Source organism: Protopterus annectens, chromosome 3.part0 (assembly GCF_019279795.1).
Source record: "Protopterus annectens isolate FY-2018-M chromosome 3.part0, PAN1.0, whole genome shotgun sequence".
Classification (NCBI taxonomy): domain Eukaryota; kingdom Metazoa; phylum Chordata; order Ceratodontiformes; family Protopteridae; genus Protopterus; species Protopterus annectens.
Genome location: NC_056731.1, coordinates 366,061,803 through 366,080,902, shown reverse-complemented (window position 1 = coordinate 366,080,902; position 19,100 = coordinate 366,061,803). Strand labels below are relative to the sequence as shown.

At 38.0% G+C, this 19,100-nt stretch overlaps 1 protein-coding gene across 3 annotated transcripts in view; it reads left to right on the top strand.

Annotated features, from left to right (window-relative positions):
- CCHR3.PART0H7orf25 (chromosome chr3.part0 C7orf25 homolog) overlaps nt 1-19,100 on the top strand; it is a 36,221-nt gene that overhangs the window by 15,667 nt on the left and 1,454 nt on the right. The gene's annotated exons all lie outside the window — the stretch shown is intronic.

Sequence of the window (19,100 nt, the reverse complement as noted above, 5' to 3'; positions counted from 1 at the left end):
CCAACCATTACATGTTCAAAAAATCTCTTCATATACATCTAAAGTCCCAATGGGAATGTTTTTGCTCCCACCCCTCATAAATATATGATATCTTATCCTCCTTTTACGCTTATGTTACTTAACTGTACCTCACAAAGCTTATGTTCCTTACAAAATAACTACTCTGAATGTGTAAAACAACATCACTTTCTCAGCATATTCACTTCACATTAACTGTCATTAGATTGTATTGTTTGAATACTTCCTGAATTTTGTTTTGTTTTGAATGCTTCCTGAATTTTGAGCTCAAATGTTGTATCTTGTACTTTGTATAATTATTATTAGTAGCAATCTTTTGTATGTACCTAGTTTGTCTGTTTTGAAGCTTTTCTCCCCAGGACTCCATTGAAAACGGGTTCTCTTGGCCCAATGGACTATCCTGGTAAACCAACTGCAAATAAATATATATATATATATATATATATATATATATATATATATATATATATATATATATATACATACATACATACATACATACACATATATATGTGTGTGTGTGTATATATATATATATATATATATATATAATCTATATGAGAGTTAGATATAATGCTAACCATGCACAGTACCTCCTTGTAGTTTGAGTAGGGGAGAGGTTGATTATGCAAAAACGTACATTTAGGTGGCATTTTAGGTGAGTGGATTATGCTTCACGTGGAGAGATAATCTGAGATGTTTGGAGAGCTGAGATTGAAGGAGTATACAGACTGTACAAATAGATTATGGGAGGAGTATTTTGAACTGTGGGCATGGGTTTGGGGAACAGACAAAAAGATGACTTGTGTGGCTACATAGGAATTTAAGATAAACAATTAAAGGCAAAAAAAAAAAGACAAGACTATGGCATATAAAAGGTTGGACCAGTGATGGAGGAGAGACAGTGCTAAGTCACACAAGGTCAGCATTCTGTTGCTTCTTTTGCCAGTCTGCCTCTTGAGGCAGTGAATATCTGCTTCATTCTTGTTAACCATCATGCACTCCTTTCTCATAGCTATAGTTTTTGAGAACTTCAAAATTGAGTACATATTCGTACTTACTGATGTGTGGCAAACAAGACATTAAGTATCCTACTATTCCATCGCAGCAACATAATGCAACCACTTAAGCAGACATTAAGAAATTTTTACCTAAGCCTCCTAAACCCAGTTTAAAACAAACCTCTGCTACGTAAATAGATGCATGCATCTTTGCCCAGACTTTTTGAGTACTCTTTCTCAGCCTTACATCTGTAAGGATTCCTGAGGCGGCTGGAGATGTAATTCACATGGTAATGTATTGGTAATGAGTGATTAGTCAAGAGCACTGAAACTCTACTCACCAGGTTGAGCAAGTACAGGGCCGCAGGCAGCTGCCTGGTGTTAGGATTTATGCCGTAACCAAAGCCTTTGGGTGCCTTCAGCTAAAATGGGAGTATGTTATTGTTGCTCACATTTTGTTGAATCGTGTTAGATGCTGTATGCTGTGAAAGATGCAGAGAGACTATATGTATGTGTCCAAGGCATGCTGGGTGCTTTTCTTGAGAGGTGTCTTGCTTGCAAGAACAATGCTTTGGTTTCTGTCAAAAATAGCTAGATAATTTTAACAACTGGTTTGTGTTGTCATTTCGGGGAGATCCATTGTGTTAGAATGGGAGGCAATGATTAACATGCAGGCTGCTTGGACAGGGATGGCCCTCATCTGTCCTCTCAAGGTTTCCACATATTGTTGTAAGACCCCCACCCATAGTACCTTTTTTGGGATGGTTCACATATCAGACATTCTAACCTAGAACTTCTAATCCAGCCTACCTTAACTTGGCTGTATTGAATGCAAGGAGACTGAATAACAAAATGTGTGCTTTGACAACTTTTTGAGACACTATGCGTAGCTAGTAGAACCTCTGTTCCATTATCCTGATAATATTCTTTTAGTAGGGTACTGCACAGTCATTTTATTCATCCCTTCAGGTGACTGCAGGGGAAGTTTTTTCATGCAAGTGTTTGCACAGCACTTTTGATTTTTTGTTTTCTGATTTTGAACTTTGATAATTTGATCAGATATATTGAGCTCCGTTACCGCATTACTAACCAGTGAACTGTATTAGTCTAGGACGCCATTAGACTTCTGGATGGGATGGATTCCATTTTTGTTAATGACACCCTAATTTTGGACAACTGCCCATCAAGAGGGAGTCTTAATTAAGTATTGTAAGAATTGATTAGACTGTAATATACTGGATTTAACTGGAAACAACTGAAATGAGACTGGAACAAAAGTCTTTATCTGTTAATTACCCAAACTCGTGCTGAACAGGTGCCAGTCTCTCCTGTATGGGCCAAATCTTGTGTAATTTTCAGAATGAATTCTCCAAACACAGTAGTTCATTTAATAAAGCTTTATTAGATGCCTTCATTAACGGTGCTGATAAACAATAACAGTCTGAAGAAATGCTGGGATGCTGGTTAGTAATAATAATGCTGCTAAATATATCCAACGTTTCTGCATGTTTTTTTTTTTTTTGATTGTCCTCAGTAATGTAAACTGAAACGGTCTTTATTTGACCTGTCTTCTGTACTCCGGCTTGAGTGTCTGTATTATAGCTTCTGTTTTAAAATGCTAGATATTTAATATTTTCTGTATGTCAGGCTGAACTAACTAACTGACTTCCCCCTAACTGTATCTGAAATATATTTTAAAAGTACCAAAACCCTGTAATACTTAAGTCTTGATTACTTTGGTTTCCAAGCCTGGTCTTGCATGTGCCTCATTATCTAGTATTCCATTGCTATGCACGTCTTTCCCTCGAGAAAGGAACATTCTATGTTTTAAAAACTGCAATGGTGAAAAAAATCCCCCAAGCCTGGTCTTGCATGTGCCTCGTTATCTAGTATTCCATTGCTATGCACGAGAAACATTCTATATTTTAAAAACTGCAATGGTGAAAAAATCCCCCAAGTACTGTAATTATATAAAATTCATTTACTTGCTTGTAATTACACTGTCTGGATGCCAGTAAAGATGGAATTTGGAGAAAGTAACAGAAAATCAACTAGAAGTGAAAAACTTGAGCTGAGAAGAATCTTGCAGTTCAGCAAAAGATAGTTTAAGCTTTTTTACAGTAGATGGTTTACAGTAAGTTTAAAGGGGGATTGATAAATCAAATGCACTCACTGAAGGAATATTTTATATAATGTGTGCATACAGTTGTTGTAAATAACAAAAGGTTGGAAGAATATAATAGTGTCCGATAACAAAAGGCTGAAATGTCAAAAGAAGTCTGAAATGATGGGGTGGCAGGGCTGTGAGACTAAGAAGCGGTTTCAAAATTTAGTAGCGCTGGAAGTCCAAACTTGCAGTGATAACCTGAGATTTTCTGCTATGCCCGAGAAACTGGTAGGAACAGACTGTATTATTGTGATGAAAGTACAAATCAACTGGGCTGGTTTCTCACACCAGGATGTATTAATTAAAAAGTCACATCCTCTGTTTGCTGCAAACCTGGCCATGAAAAAGCAGCCAAGACCTGTATTAATAAAGACACATTCATAGCAGGAAGGGTTGCTCTTGACAAAAATGTACCAGAAAGTATATTGGTGTCAGTGTTTATGGAAAATGATTGTTCAGTGTACATCAAGCACAAGACATGCAAGTTTATCTCAGCAGTTGGGGAATGTTGAGCAACAGGTGTGAGATTCAAGCGGCACTATCCAGCTGCCTTCAAAAAGTTTTGACATTTTTGGAAGAACAACAAGATAAGGAGGAAATAAAATGTTTAGCCAACAAATAAGTCTGCAAGCAAAAGGGGACTTTGCTTCTCATTCTTTTGATTATAGCAAAGCCCGTGGCAAAACTTTGCTAGTGAAAATATTTACCATTTTCCAAAGGAAAATGCTTGAACTTCAGAAAGTGTAAGAGCTGAACAGAAGAATATGGGTTACTTTGGACTTGAACCAGAGACTGGTTTGGGAGATGGAGATTACCTAGAAGAAGACAGTAACACTAAAATTAGAGAATAAATGGGAGACTGTAAAGGAGACTGTAAAGCATTTATCTTTTAGATATGCAGTTAGACGTGTAAAATGTGGCTTTGTAGGAAATGGCTGTGAAAGATTGGACTTTGTTTCCTGTGTTTAAAGTAGTGGATGAACTGCACATCATATATACAGCACTTTGCCATTAATGTTTAGGACTATGCAATTAATGTTTAGGACTGTGCAGAGTATCTGTAAAGTATAGTACCTGTATAAAAAACAAGATGTACAAAACTGTTTTACAATGCACTTAATTTAGAGTGCAGTCGGTGGTATTTTAAATGCAAGTTGGAGGGAGTCTTATTATTCACTGCTTTGTATGTTAAAGGTGTTAAATCAACAATATTTTCTTTTCTTCGTTGTAATGTACTCTGGCTTCTCAGTGTGGCAGGGTGAAAGAGGTTGCAGCATAGCAAGTTACTTAATTATAATATTGGGCTGTTGAGGTGAGGGTTGTATCATAGTATATGTAGATCTTTGATACTCTCCCATTTTTACAGATGTAAATGTTTAGATTAATATTGATGTCAACTACAGACATTTTATGTATATAGGCTTGAAAAATAAGGCCACATGATGAAAGGCATGGAAAGTGTTTCAATCAAACTTTTTTTCCTATTGGCAAATGTTCTTATTGAGAAACAAGAAGCCTACAAATGCAAGTAGTTAACCATGAGAAAATCTGTACATTATGTTTTGAGTGACATTTGCAAAGATTCTTTCATGTAACACCAAAAATGGCAAAACGACCACTGTACAAAACCTTCAATAAAAACAAAAAAAAAAAAAACGGTAGCAAAGGCTTCACAAACTTTATTAAAACACAATAAAAGCACTTTCGTTCGAAATGAACTTCTTCAGACCTGATTTGTGATCACAAATTCAGAATAACCACGAACTGAGAACCACAATGAATAGTATCCAAAAGCCTAGCTGTCATCAATAAGTGAATTCAAAGCGTTTAACGTTTTTTGTTTCTAATGCAATATAGTCTTCTTAAGATAATGGAGTATTTCCATTCACTTATTGGTGACACCTAGGCTTTTTTGATCACAAATTCACTACATTTCACTACATTAAAATACTTAATCACATGACCCAACAATGTTATACTTAATCACATGACCCATCAATGTTGTAACTTTTGAGCAAAAAAAACCTTAATTTCTTTATTTTTATTTATTTATTTTTGCTTGCATCATTCATCTCTGGATTCACACATGCATTTAGCTTTACCTGCCAGCAGTACTCCCTCAAGTTTAAATCTTCAGCATCCCATCTAACAGAATAATTTATTAACTTGATCAATTACTGAAAATTTAAACTTTAACATTCTGATGGTAGATTACTGCATGCTTGGCCAAAGCATTGGTAAGCTCTAGCTTTTCAACTGCCCTCAGATGCTCATAAATCCTAAAATAAAACTACGGATAGTTCTCCCTATATAGAATGCTGAACTTTAAACTGCATAAAACAACATAAATGACATATTTAGACTTACAGTTATAACTGCCTAATAAATATAAATTCCTAGCTACTATTGGTAATTTGGTTCCCTCTGTTATATAGTTACGATTATGGCATTTGTCCATGCCTTTGGCACTACTTAACTAACACTTTCCCTATCATTATAAAAATATTTTTTTCAAAATGTCCCCCTTTTTGTTACAAAAACTGGGGTTTCACCTACTAACTTACTAGTTTCTTGAATGAAAAACTTCCAGTTATCTGTAAGCATCATCAACATAATTCTCTAAAATACAAGCGAGACCAAAACCTTTAGCAGCATTTTTATTTTCAGTATTATTATTGATATCTCTGCTCCCAGAATTCCTTATGTCAAGGGTTCTCTCCATAGCTTCATCTACCAAGTTGCTAGGATAACCTCTAACCTGAAATTTATTTTTCAACACTTCATTCTTTAATAAAAAAAAATCCTCTTCATCTGTAAGTCTGATAATTCTATCAAATTGGCTTTTGACTATATTTCATTTTTAACCTAATATTATGCATATTGCTGTAATGCAGATAACTATTGCTTTGAACCATTTTCTTAATGCTTTCTTTATCCCAGTTGAAATTGAATGTTAATAACACAATTAAAATACATGATAAAATCTATTAACTTGTCTTTAGTTCCATTCCATAACATAGACAAACCATCGATGAAGCGCTTGTTAACAATTATAAGTTCTGCAAACACAGAATTTAAAATAAATTCCCTTTCCCAGCTCATCATAAAAAGCTTGGCATAACTGTGGGCCATAGCCTCACCCCTCTTTTGCTTGTACATTACATTCTCAAATTCAAAACAGTTATATGACAAAATAACATCCAAAATATTATAACATCATTAATAACAATGAACATAATTACTTCATCAGCAGAAAAACAATGTGAGAATTTGGCTGGGAAACCGAATTGGAAGCCAAAAAAAAAAACATGAGGAGACAAAAAATACAACACCAAAAAATGGCAAAAATGGCCACCGTATAAAACTTAAACAAAAATTAAAAAAAAAAAAAACGGTAGCAAAAGGCTTCACATACAAAAAAAAAAAAACTTTATTAAACGCAGTAAAATAACCGGTAAGCACATTCGTTCAAAATGAACTTCTGCATACCTGATTGCGATCACAAATTCACTACATTTAAATATAATTACATGACCCATCAACATTTTAACCCTTTTTTTTTTTTGTTCAATACAGCCTTAACATTTTCTCTATTAGTAATCCCTGGATTCCCACATGCATTTAGCTTTACCTGCCTGCAGTACTCCTGTCCAATTTAAATAATCTTCAGCATACTATTAATGTGATCAGTTACTGAAAATTTATGATAAACTTTAACATTCTGATGGCAGATTACTGCATGCTTGGCCAAAACATTGCTAAGCTCTAGCTATTCAACTGCCCTCAGATGCTCATAAATCCTAAAGTAAAAGCTACGGATAGTTCCCCCTGTATAGAATGCTGAACATAAACTGCATAAAGCAACATAAACTACATATTTAGACTTACAGTTATAGCTACTTAATAAATTAATAACATAATTCCTAGCTACTATTTGGTTCCCTCTGTTATATACTTACAATAGTTACAGTTATTACATTTGTGCATGCCTTTGCCACTACTTAACCTAACACTTTTCTTATTATAAAAATATTCTTTCAAATTTTTCTCCCCTTTCATGTAATTTGGAAAGTTACTGGCTTTTTTCCCTCATTACCAGCTGCTTTTACTTGCAAATTGTCTGCAGTTGCAAACAGCTTATCATTTGACTTCTGGGCACTCTTGTTAATTACACTGCTGAAAGAAAGTGTACATTGGTAAGCAGTTTAGTGAAACATGGTCTGAAATTATGGGAATTGAATGAGCTGTACAAATATTTACCTTCCCTTCCACCTTAATACTCATGGTAGACAGTTTGCATGGTGTAGTTTGTGCACTTTTGCTTGGGTCTACAAGCTGGCAGTTTGCATGATTTCAGTAAACCTATATTCCTCTTCAGTCAGTATAAGTAGGGACATAGGCTTGAACATGAGCTTTAGCACATAATTTTGGAATAGGTCTAATGCCTGTGGGTGCGGTTGTCTATTTGTGGCAACTGCTTCAATCTGGACAGGTAAACTTTTAAGTGCATGTAGTTTTTGTTTGCTTCCCAAGTTGAAAGGGGATGGGGGGGGGGTGAAAATCTAAGTCTCGAGTGTTTTCATTGACTTGAAGTTCTGAGAAATGTGACACATGTTCAGATGGAGATGACTGTAAGCAACTACCTAAAGAGTTCAGCCTTCCAAACATTAGCTAAACATTGGAAATATAGATTCAAACAACTAAATGTATAATCGGTGAGAGTGCGAGTAACATAAATGGCCTTGCAAGCATAGACCGAGTATAATCGAGAACCAATTCTCTGACAATTTTCTTAAACAGTATTTTTCACATTATGTCCAAGTTGGTACAATTTAACTGTAGAAGGTTTTGTATTTTTAAAGGTTATAGCATTTTTATTCTTAAAATGTTTTTGTAATACTTTGGAGCTTTTCTCCCTGGACCCCTGCAGAAAATGGGCACCTGTCTATTCAAACATTTCTTCTGTGTTGCTGGAGACCCACTTTGATAGATATGAAGATGTGAATTTCACAGTGAAAGGATTTTGGGGTGGACATTCAAAAGAATATCATGGACAGAGGAAAGGAGAGTAGTAACTGATTGCTAAGAAGGGCTCCAGTAATCATAAAAGAAAAGGCCATAATGGCAGACATGGCAGTAAGTGGCTACTGGCAGGGATGTAGGATTATACAGGCATGCATTTTATATTTCACCTAAAACTATTCTTGGGGCACTTAAAATTTTGATGGGAATAATTTTTTATGAGCGAGAGCTAAAACTTAGTTTGCAATAGTGAGGTGCATCTGTGAGACCTAGAAGGGAAAATATATTCTGAGGGGGTAGGTGTTGAGACAATAAGAGAATATTTTGTATGGAATATATGAAATCAGTACTAGAAACTCTGGACAAAATATACTCAAGTCAGTAATGGGAACTTACATAATTTACATATTTTCCATGGTACAATTTCTATCAAGCCTTGACCACTTATTGTATTTCACAAGAGCGTGGGTATTTAGTTATTTGTGTGTCAAATCCTTCAATTATTTCACGTCATGCACCATTAAAAACTAAGATGATGTGAAGTAGTAAAATAAAATGGAAACCTAGGCACTTATACTTGCCTGTTAAAAAGAGAATTTAAGAAATGGGGGAGTGGAAATGCATTTGAAAGTTGTTGGAGAAGATAGAAATTGCTATTTGCGAGTGGTATAAAGTTAAAATTGGAGTTTAAACACAGGATATAAGTAAACAAGAGAGAGAGAGATTGGAAAGAAGTAATGGAAATTATGTAGATGAATTGACAAAAAAGTCAGTTAGTGCCAAATTAAGAGAATCTTACAGAGCAGGCAGAGTGCTAAAGGGGAAAATAAGTAAGTATTTGGGTAAGATGAATGAGCTGATAAAATGATTGCTTCAGTGCACAAAGAGCTTTAGCACGACAACTTTGACAACAGAAAGTGGAAAGGAATGTTGCCAAACATCTAGAGCCTATGATGAGAAAGATGGCTAGAGATCCTACAGACTTTATCTGCTTTCTAACTGAGAGTCTTCCCCCCTCTAATCTCTTACCTCCTCCACTTCCACTGCTTTTTATCTGCTTCTCCTAACTCCCATCTCAGCTGTCTATTTATCAAACTGACCTAACATCCCCTCTCTGTCCCTCTTCATATGTCATAAGCTAGTAAAAGTTTACCAACCTGCAACGCCCTGACTGTATGATAGAGAAACTGCAGCCTATGAACTATTCGCTGTCTGCAGCGCATCCGTAACATCTGCTGCTTAAGTACAATGTATGTGTTGGACCTAATCTCAAGTGTCTGTTCTTGCTAAACTGCAGCACATCACCAGGATGCTTCTTGTATCTCCACCCCCTCCGTTCTGGCCTGTCTGGCTAAGTTTATACCACCCTGCCCATTAAGTTTGTATTGGATGAAAAATGTTTAACGACAATTATAGGCAGAAAGTCTACCTACATAGTGCTCAAACATTTGTGAAATATTAAGTAATTAATAGCTTGACCTGCAAGTAATTTTGTCCACTTTTTAATACCATTTGACTGTCTTCCTACCTTCACAGGATCCACCTTTTCTGTAGCTTGATTTACTGATTGTTTCTCCCACTGTGACTTGGGATCCAGGTTCTACTGGCTCTGTTTGCTCTCGCTGCTTTCGGGCTCACTCCACTGCCCTACCCCCATTCTCACCTACTCCTCTTTCATCACATATGTACCCCAGTAGACTATGACCCCTTCTACTTCCATCCAATCAAAGCCCACCTCCCTAAACTGCTATTTATGCATCACTTCCGCTCATTTTTAATAACCACTACTACCTCACTTTATACGTGTATCATACCCTTTACTTTTCCACTGCCTAGCTTCTACCCAAATCTAATTAAAAAGGATAAATTAAAAACCGGTAAAAAATCAAAACTCCTTTCAAACTACAAATATCACATTTTATTTACAAAAGTCCTATAACTAAATAATGCATAGAACAGTACCATTGCAAGGATTGATAATAGTATCACTTGTTGTTGTTGCTCACATCACCTCATACCATCATATTAGCCCCCAACCGAATAATTCAATCACCCACCGACCCAACCCCCCCAAAACAAGACCCAGCACTCTGGCACTCTTACCTGCCTCATCAGTAATTATCAAGCTTCCTCGCATAGAATTATCCCCACTCAGCTTTTCCCAGTATAATAATGAAAACTGTTTCTCCTTACAATTCCACCTATGCATGACTAAAATACTTACAAGCCATTGTCCATACTGTATCGCAACTGATAAATCAGAGGTGAAATCACCAAAATCCTGGCCCTGCAATAAATTCAAAAACCCTCCCGTTCCATGCAAGATATGTTGTAAACTCCCAGAAGAATACAACAGGACCTACTAATTCTTAATGTCAGCATAACAAGCATACTCAACAAAATAGAGGAACTACATGCCACTGGTTTACTGTTAAAATGTTGCATGTCCGATATGTGACTTGGAAAGGCAAGAGGCAATGTTCCAAGTTGTTGTTGTAATATTGATTTTCAAAGTGATGAATCCACAAGAGTGAATACTAGTGTGCATTCACTCTTGTGGAGTCGTTATTTTGAATGGAGATCACAGTATAGTGGGGATCGGGGAAATTTACCTTTTCCTTCACTGTAGAGTGATCTCAGAGTTTGTATATACGAGTAGCAGGGGGTGTGGTGGGTACAGGGGGGGCTTGCTGGAAGTGTAGGTTTTTTCGGTAAAGTTGACATTCCTGAGATGTTGACTTTCCTTAATTCCTACTTTCAGTTCTGTGAATGATTGGTAATGTGTCTTACGACATTTTGGGTTGCATGTATGCACACTCACAATTGTCAGTTGTGAGATTTTGAGAGTAAACCCATGCCATCCTGTCCCTGTACTCCCCCTGATATAGTCCTCCTCACAGAAACCTGGCTCAAGCCACATACTAATGATGGGGAGTTACTTCCCAAGGCAATACTCTACTAAGGAAAGACAGAACTTCCAAAAGGGGTGGTGGTATCGCCATGTTTTACAAAAGCAACCTTACTATTGACATTATGAACAAAAATCCAGTTACATTTAATAATCCAGAAACCCTATTCACCAAAGTAAAACTCCGTACTCCAAAAACAACTGAATATAATGGGTGCATATATATCTCCCCCAGTTAACAGCATTGACATACTAGAAGCTTTTCTCCACTGGTAATCCCAAGCCCTTCCCCATGAAACACTCGTACTAGGTAACTTTAATAGTGACTGGTCCACATGTATCTCTCCCCTCTACATGGCTTCACTCAACTAATCCAGACCTCTACCAGAACTGACAAATCTTCCAAGAAAGAGTATTTTAGGCTGGATCCTTACCCATCGGCCTTCCCAACCCTATAACTTAGGGACACTACCCGAAAGTCTTAGCGACCACCAGCCTACATTCATCCTTATGTGTCAAATTAAACCCATACAAAATCCTACCTTACAGCAAATGCACTATACAAAGAACTTCAAATCCCAAGACCTCATAACTGCACTACATCATTGTAACTGGTCACCCCTCTTAAACCTCTTACCAGCTTGCCCCAACTAGAACAATGACAAAATCCAACTATGCCCCCTGACTTACCAGGAATATCTGGCTACTCCAAAAACAGAGAGATAAGGCATGGGAATCATGGCGTCAAAACAAAACCAGACAAAATAGACAAAACTACCTTGAACTAAGAAACTTAAGTCCAAAACACAAGTAAGAATTGGCAAGAAAAGCACTACTCTGATGTCCAGGCAAAACCCAAAACAAACCCTCAAAATTTGGGCAGCCATCAATAAATACTTCAACCAGGGAAAAAGACTACCCCACCACCTAATACTGACACCTCCACTGGCAACACCTCAGCTCAATATAATGAATACTTTACCAACTCCATTCAAAATCTGATTTAACAGCAGCTCTCCTGCAACTCATACAAACCCCCAAAACCTCAACAATTGACCAAAACTGCTTCTCCCTTCAACCAGTCCCAACCAATGCAATATATACATACCTGACAAAACTAAAACCCACTGCCCTTGCGGCTGATGGACTCCCAGGTGAATACCTCAAGATTGCAGCCAAAGCGACCTCATACCCTGGTCTCCATATTAATAAATAGGTCAGTCGCTGAACAACATATGCCTACCCTGTGGAAAATCTCTTGTAGAATACCAATGCACAAAGGCAGCAATTCAACTGAATATCAAACTACCATCCAGTTGCCATACTGTTCTCCCTATCAAACATCGTTGGGAGATGCGTACAATTCGAAATACTAACCTGTTTAGTAACTAACAATCTCCTGGCTGAAACGCAGCATGAATTCTGTCCCAACCATAGTACCACTACCGCCCATATCAGTCTCACCAATACTGTGAATTAACAAGGGAAGAAAGGTAATCTGGTCTCTGCTGTCTTCTTGGACCTCTCCAAAGACTTCAACACAGTCTCTCATTCCAAGCTACTGACTCTACTCTATAAACTAAAACTCCACAGCTCCACACTATCATGGTTCAAAGATTATCTCTGTCAACCAGCCATAAAATGAGAAAGCACCCTATTCCCCTCTTCGCCCTGTAAACTTAGGTGTTCCATGGGGATCCATCTGCCTTCTCTTCGTTATATTCATCAACCACCTACATAAAGCCACCCTCCATGCTAACCTGGTCCAATACACAGATGATTCTATCCTAATCTGCTCTGTCCCATCACTCCAACAATTACAACAAATCACCCAAGAATCCTTTACAGCAGTAGAAAACTGGCTGTCTGACTCGCAACTAATACTCAACCCCCCAAAAAAAAAATGTTATTTCATCCCTCTTAAGCTACTGACTCAATTCCAGTATTTAAAGTAAAGTAAAATTATCCAACAATACCCCTATTGCACCAGTCACACAAACTAAACTATTAGAAGTAATCGTAGATCACAATATGAAATTTGACACACACACAACTAGGTACTCTCTCTATAGATGCAAACATTACCTAACCTGCAATAGTAAAGTCACCATTGCAAGAATCAACCTACTCTATCCTTCCCCACTAATCAACCTAAACAAACTGTCTGCTATAACAAAATAGCAAATTTCACCACCAATTCATCCTGCAGATGTCATCACTGCCAAGTCCTTAAGACTGTCCTGGCTAGAATGACCAAACCTGTTGTCCTTTAACCAACTTACAGTAGCCCTACAAGGACTACTAATACACTATACCAGCAAGTGTCCACTAGGAATTACTAACAAAGTACTGGTTGAGTTTTCTAAAAGTAAATACAACTCCGGGGACTCCCTCTATGCTAGTGCTGTTGCAAAAACATGGAATATACTTCCTCTAGATATCCGAACACTGGATAGCATGCATACCTTGAACCTTCTTACGTTCTACTTATCCAACTCATGGATATGCTCCTGCTCTAGTTCTGGGTAAATCCTACCAATATTTCTACTCCCACTTCCTCTCATTTATCTCAAAGCTGTCTCCTACAGAACTACTACTCCCCAAAAAAGATGGAATGCATATTAGCATAATTTTGTTCTGCATACTCAACAATTTACTGTGTGTGATTACTGATGTATGTATTGTATATATTCACTGCTGTATGCAGAGTCTTGACTCTAAATTTGTGCAGTTACTAATGTGTGGTGCAAATGTTGCCATTGTTTTAAAAATTTTATATTACTTGTGTTTTATTTACTCTGTACACTTAGGGTGGTACTGCAAATGTTACTATTTTACATATTCTCTATTCTGTTACTGTAGGGAGCTTAAATAAAAAAGAAACCAACATATATATCTTTGAAATTTTATGAGACTTTGTATGTAGTAGATGACTGTGGAAACCAAAAAGCACAAATAGAAGTGGTCACACAAGACTTCAGGTGGACAGCAGCAGCCTACATGAGGCCTTGCCTAATCGCCATGCTTCCCACTATGGATGTAGTCGAGGATGGTTTGTCCCTCTACCTTCCTTTGTGGCTGGTAATTGCGAAGGACATGCATGTTCCTTCCATATCTGCCCACAGCCTCGCCAGGTGTAATCTTGCTGGATGTCCTGGATCAATCAGCAGCCCTCTAGAAAAAACGATCAGGAGGTGTCACCAGTCCAGAAAGGATGAGGGTGTTGCTATCATTTGTTTGTTGGTAAATGAATAAAGTATCTTGGGCCCATACTAGATTTAAGAGATCTTGAAATGGTCAGTTCTGTCCCTCTGTGTTTATCTGAACAAGATTGGATGTCTTTTTTTTTTTTTTTTTTTTTTTTTTTTTTTTTTTTTTGAACCTCCAGGATGTCTAGCTCCATTTGAGGATGGCCATTATCTTTCCTTCTTTGTCGAGCCAGATGCTTCTAATTCTTCAACCCTCCAGCCAGACATTCACACAAGAATATAGAGGTACATCTAGCAGTATAAGGATCACTAGGTAACTCTGCACTACACTGAGCGGGCTAGAGTAACTCTCGTAGGTAGTAGCATATATGGGGGGGGTCTAATTCTTCAACCCTCCAGCCAGACATTCACACAAGAATATAGAGGTACATCTAGCAGTATAAGGATCACTAGGTAACTCTGCACTACACTGAGCGGGCTAGAGTAACTCTCGTAGGTAGTAGCATATATGGGGGGGGGGGGCTTCGTTCCTTGTCACACTGGTCTGCTTCTGCAGCCTAAATCTTAATCCAGGGAGAAAATGGGTATTAGGATCAGTTGTAGCAAATTGAACCATTTGGTGATGTAAGCTTTTAAAAAGTGGATTCCTCTCATACCTCCGTATCAAGACACTGTGAAGGTTTTGGAATGGTTTAGGTTGTCCTGTTGCTTTCTAATAGCCAACTGTAACTTGTGGGGCAAGCTCAACCATTACCTAGGAATGCCTCACAAGTGACTCTACAAAACTATCGGACAGTGAAGATTTTTCACCAAGAGAGGCAAGCCTTGATGTGATTTTGTTTTTGTTTTTTTTTTTTTTTTTTGTGCCAGCAACTAATCTTAAGTGGAGCAACTTGTGCTAGCTAATCCCTCTGCTGGGGAGTATGCTGCACAGATGCAGTTGTCAAGAAATGGCGATGTGGACTTTTCCTCTAATGCTGTGGTTTATTCCGAAAACTGAATAAAGTAAACCAAAGAGGATTATTTTTATGTCTGTCTGTAGCCCCCCCCCCCATTTTGGTATCCACATGTATGGATTCCCCTGCTGCTTTACTAGTTGGCTAGTTGAGGGAACTACTCTAGATTTATCCACTCATAACTGTTTTGTCCCAAACCTCATCCAAACCTTTACTTCCTTAGATAAAAGTTTGGTTTCTCCGCTTCCTGTAGTGGCTAGTGGCCCTTACTTTCTTTCTAGAAACCCAGTTTGTGTAAGACCTGTAAAAGAAAGGGACATACTACATCTACAGGCTTGCATCAACTTCTGTATTTCTTTCTGTTCTGGAATATCTTGCTCTGGATAATAGACCCTCCTCAAGTTCTATGACCATATAAAATGTTTGCGAGAGTATGGGTTTCTTGTTATTTCCTTCTTTAATGGTGTGCCTAGCTTTTGTTAAACATACCTAGCCTTTAAGACCACCATTAAAGTTTCTTGTTCCTCCTTTGACCATTACTTTTTTGTTGGAGAAAGCTAACTTTCTGTCTTTGCCTTCTGCAAAGTTGAAATTCCTCTCTTTTTAAGGATCACTTCCTGGTGGCAATTACCTCTATCTAGAGAAGATGGAAGGGTCTTTCAGTTGACACCCTCCCTTTATTCGACCTTTCATAAATACAGGGGTTTAAAACGCTAGTCCATCTTTTATGCCAGTTGCTCTGGAAACTACGTGTCTATCTGTATTTTCTTCCCCCTGCATTGTAACTATGCTGACTTATTTCCTGGTTGTGCACTGGCAGTCAAATCTTTCATTCATAAAATCTGATTTAACTGAAAGGATTCCAACTTTGTTTCCTTTCCTAGAATAAATCTTGGATCTAAAATTTTTATTTTTAATTGTAAAAATAGCTTGCAGAGCTTGCAGAGTGTAGTCACTATCTGAAGGTTTTCAGGAATGCAGTCACTATCTGAAGTTTTTCAGGAATGCAGTTGGATCATATTTGCACAGTAGCTGCTGTAGCCTTCTCTTGGCACATTTGCAAGACACTGCAGGTTGGATATCCTATCCAGGTCTAGGTCTTCTTCTGGGGCCGTTGTTAAGTAGGGGATATATATGGGATATATTCTAAGGGGGTATGCCTTGGAGGGTTAGCTGGTGGCTCTGTTGTATCCATATCAGATACAAGTGTTTTTTGCACTCAACATAAGGATCGTTACTCAGCCAAACTCGTCTTCAAGTCGACTGTGCTAGTTTTGCGTATCTAAGTAGCTAGTACTGATGTGCTGTACTATCTAGGTAGTACGTTATTTTTATTTTGCATTTGCTGCTTTGCATGGCATATTATAGATGCTGAGATCAACATAGTATTTTGGGGCACGGGAGGGACAAAAGTAGACTGACAAGTTTTGTGCCAGGCTGTTCTACTGCCGACTGTCGTCTTCCTTTTGTAGAAGGCCCTGCTCATCCTTTCCTATTAATGTTAAGTACATAACTTTTGTGTAATATATTAAGTAACTGCCTAAACATTTTTGGCCAGAAAACTGGGGGAATAAGATGTTTTTGTGAAGTTGGATTAAATGGAAGGAAAAGCACTTTGTGCTGAGAAACTGTGAACTTTTGATTGAATTGCCCTTTTTAATACTTTGGTTGCCCATGGCCAGTATATTAAAAATAGTTCTACAGATATATGCACATATTATGTTCTTATAGTGTGGATTTCAATGCAATATTTTACAGAAAAGTTGCTCCGACACTGAAGCTGAAAATTTAAAAGGCAGTGCAGATCTGAGATTTGTTGCAGGGTTGAGATGGGAAAGTCTGAAAACATAGGCCTCTTATCTCTTATCTCTTCTTTTTTTAACCCATATTTCTGACTTGCATAGGGTTGTTAAGCAAGGTACTTATTACATTTTAAGTTTTGGCTTCATGGCATCATAAAGAGAAGCTGACTGTATTTGACACACTGCTAGCTGCTGATGTGGCAGGGTGGCTAATAGTTTTGGTATGGTGTTTTGGGGGATTGTTCATCTGCTAAACACAACATAACCTATTTATTTATATCACTTACTACAAATGCACATTAAGACCTCTCAAATGTTCCTGTTTTGGAGGTATGTGCCTATGTTCAGGCTTGATTTATACATTCACATGAGGTATGCTCTGTCTTTAGCCTTAATTTTTACCTGTTCACATGATTTTTTTTTTTTTTTTCTCTGCATGCAATCCCTCATCAAGCGATTTTGAAGCTAAGTACACAGGAAACCAGACTACACAACCAACATACTGGTGGCATTAGTAATTAAAAGCCACATGTTACATCTTCCTTTTTCAGAAGCAAAAATTACTTTTTTCTGAGGTAGAATTTTGTAGTATCCTTCATTAAAGGCTACAGAATTTACACTGCGTCAGTATGCTTATATTGTTGTGTCCTCCTTGTCTCACTCATCTTTTTCAACTTGTTTTCAGAGTAGTATCCTACAATAGTACTAGAAGTGGGAATAGTTCTATGCCATTCGGTATTCGCAGAATTGTTGCTGGATCATAGGAGGTAACTAGGCTAATGGCCCTGGAGCCCTTACAAGCCTAGCTAATAGTTTATCCCCAAAAAGAAATGAGGGACATAGGTGGAACCCTGGGATGAATTTGTGGCTTCCCATCCACTCATCGAGGTTCTGCTTGATGAGGGTCAGTGAAGTGCTCTGTTTGACGTGTATGGAAAGTTTGTTACAGAGATGGGGCAGCCTCTGGGAGACGAACCTGTCTTTCCAGCAGATTTTGTTAATGTCACATATTGGGTTCAGGCCTTTTGAGCAAGTAATGCACAAGAGTTAGACATGTGGATGTGGAGCATCTCCAGTAGGGCAGGGTCCGAGATTGTTCAGGGGTGATCTGTGTCTCGCCTATAAGGCAGTCTGTACGATGCTAAGTAGAATGATAGTGATTTGAGCCTGTCTGCATAGGACAGGTGTTGGAGGCCATGCAATCTCTTTGTGAGGTTTTTCAGTGACCTTTCAGTTGGTGCAGATGTTTGAAGAGGTACATCCCAAACTAGGCGTTATACTCCATTATTGGTCTGAGGGAAGAGTATAGAGAGGTAATAACCTTCTTTTTTCTGGATGCAATCCCTTTACTTATGAAGTGAACCAAGTAAAAGGCTTTTCTGACCACTGCCGCTACATGATGCTCGAATGTGAGGTTATCAACCTGTGTGCAGGTCTCTCAGCACAGGTTGTATGCTTAGGGGGTTGCTGTTTTAGCTTTATTTTGGCTGGGGGGGGGGGGTTGGGTGAGAGAGAAACTTCGAATGAGACAGTTGATGATCTGATCTAACCAGGGAAGGACATACTTTGGAGTGGTGCAGTTGTCACCCATGTTGCCGAGAACCAGGTCCAGAATGTTGTCTCTCCTTGTGGGGGATGAGACGAGCTAGTCTGTTGTGGTAGAATTGATAAAGTTGAGGAATCGTTGAGCTAGTGCATTAGTGCAAGAATAGTTCACCCAGTCTATGGTTGGGTAGTTGAGTACCTAATTTTCAGAAACCTTTGTATTAATTTTGACCATCTGCAGGTTGAGTGGTATGAATGCAATGGTCATGTTTTGTGTCGATCACATCTTCAACAATTTTCATCGGCTTTATGCAGTTCAGTTTGCCTAAATGGATCTTTCACTTTGTTTCAGTTTTGCTTTTTGTGGGATTCTGCTCTCTTGGTATTTGACATTTTTTGTGAAAGTATTAAGTGTGCTTGATATTAAAAAATGTGGCCAAATATGTAATTTGATGGTCAGAGCCACACTTTG